We start from the raw sequence: 2,293 nt of genomic DNA, 5'->3' as shown, positions 1-2,293 counted from the left end.
TTGAAGCACATCTTGAAACTACAAACCCCATCTGGACATAACAATCAAAACTTTGAAAATTAAACAGACAGAGACAGGATTGCATTATCATAATATTTTTTCGTTTGTTCGTAGGTATAAAATTATCTTCTAGGTTGATGTTAAATCGCTTAGCGGTCTTATTCATTAGTTAATTCCTACTATAATTTCCACGAAACTTTGAATCTTTATATAAAATTATGGCATTAGCATCCACATTAACTATAGGTACGTGGTTTTTATTTATCGATGTATAATTCAGGTGTTTTTGCTTAATTAATTAGTCATGGCTACCTCTTTCAGTCGTTCATCATCTCCAATACTTCAAATTTCTTGTATCTTTTTCTTTGTCAATTCATTTTTAATCGTGTTACCTTTGTCTGAATCGGTATATTTCAATATCACTCAGTTTGAGGCTGATGCAACAAACATACTCTATTCAGGCGATGCGGTGCCATCTCTTGGAGACATAGAGTTTAACAGAGTGAATTACCTCAATCGTGTTGGCCAGGCTGTGTACGCAGATACAATCCTGATTTGGGATAGAAAATCTGGTAAGGTTTCAGATTTCACCACTCGCTTCACCTTCATTATCGATACACAAGCTCAATACTCCTATGGCCATGGGTTCGCTTTCTTTCTTGCCCCAGTTGGCTTTCAAACCCCACGCAACTCAGCTGGTGGGTTTCTAGGCCTGTTTAACACAACTTACACCGATTCACCCCGAAACCAAATGATTGTCATTGAGTTTGACTCTTTCATCAACGAAGAATGGGATCCTTCATACGAACATGTGGGTATCAATAAGAACTCAACTAGTTCGGCTAATTACACTTCTTGGAATGCTAGTTTACACAGTGGAGACCCTGCGGATTGTTGGGTTTCTTACAATGCTACCACTCAGATTCTAAACATGTCATGGAGCTATGGGGCTAGAAATGATTCTAGAGAGAATACCAGTCTTTCGTATCAAGTTGACCTCCGGGAAGTTCTTCCTGAGCAGGCAACAGTTGGATTTTCGGCTTCCACCGGTAGCAATGTGGAGAGACATATCCTTCAATACTGGGAGTTCAATTCAAGCTTGAATATAAAAATCGAAGATGATTCCATTGAGAGGAAACTAGCAGAGGGATTAACAGTCCCTATTGGCGTTCTGGTTTTAGGAGGCATAGTAGCATGCAATATAGTAAGGAGGAGACAAAGAAAGGCTACACAGAATTCATTAGAGACAGTCACCTTGACATCAATGATGAACCATTTTGAAAGAGGGGCAGGACCGAAAAGATTTTCTTACAGAGATCTCGCTTCAGCTACCAACAACTTTTCTGATGACAAGAAATTGGGCGTGGGAGGATTCGGGTGTGTCTACAAGGGCTACTTATCCAGCGAAGCCAAAGAAGTTGCTGTCAACAAAAATTCACAGGGTTCTAAACAGGGAAAAAACGAGTACATAACCGAAGTAAAGATCATTAGTCGTTTAAGGCACCGAAACTTAGTACAACTCATTGGTTGGTGCCACGATCAGACTCAATTCTAGCTAGTTTACGAGTTTATGCCAAACGGAAGCCTGGATTCTCACCTCTTTGGCAAAAAGAGTCCCCTTTAAAGAATTATGTCAACCAAACTAACACTTTGATTGTATTAGAGAAATTCAGTATCACAAAAACTCTAACAATTGACCTATCTCTATACATGATCAACGCATACATATATAGATCTAGAATTCATATTGGATTACAATTCCTAAACAAAGAATTAGTAAACTTTCCATATAACACGTATCTTGGACAGCACTCCAAAACACCGATGGGTCGACCCGCGACATTAAGCCCATGGTCTCAACCCATTCGACCAACAATCACCCCCTGAATGGTTGAGACGGCAACTCGCACACACCGAGTAACGATCTCATTTCACCGAACCTTACTCGCGCTAAGGCTTTTGTTAGGGGATCCACTACTTGTTCTTTTCCCGCCACGTGTTCGACTTCAACTTGCTCGTTTTCCACATGCTCTCGAATGAAGTGGAAACGAGTGTGAATATGTTTGCTCCTCCCGTGAAACACCGGATTTTTAGACAACGCGATCGCCGACTTGTTGTCTATACGAATCAACACCTTTTGTTTCTCTAATCCGGTCACCTCCGCGAGCAACTGCCTTAGCCAAATTGCTTGGCATGCTGCTGAAGTAGCTGCCATGAACTCGGCTTCACACGAAGATAAAGCAACGGTTTCTTGCTTTTGCGAGCACCACGTAATAGGGGATTTACCAAGAAA

General features: G+C 40.9%; 1 pseudogene; it reads left to right on the top strand.

Moving 5' to 3' along the window:
• The first annotated feature begins 304 nt into the window (after positions 1-304).
• On the top strand, positions 305-1,555 carry LOC145158225 (L-type lectin-domain containing receptor kinase IX.1 pseudogene; annotated as a pseudogene).
• Positions 1,556-2,293: the final 738 nt, after the last annotated feature.

This window comes from Lactuca virosa, chromosome 2, assembly GCF_052849685.1.
Source record: "Lactuca virosa cultivar CGN04683 chromosome 2, Lactuca_virosa_CGN04683_v6, whole genome shotgun sequence".
In the NCBI taxonomy this organism is placed as follows: domain Eukaryota; kingdom Viridiplantae; phylum Streptophyta; class Magnoliopsida; order Asterales; family Asteraceae; genus Lactuca; species Lactuca virosa.
The sequence above is the reverse complement of the archived record's forward strand: the minus strand, read 5'-3'. Positions and strand labels throughout refer to the sequence as shown.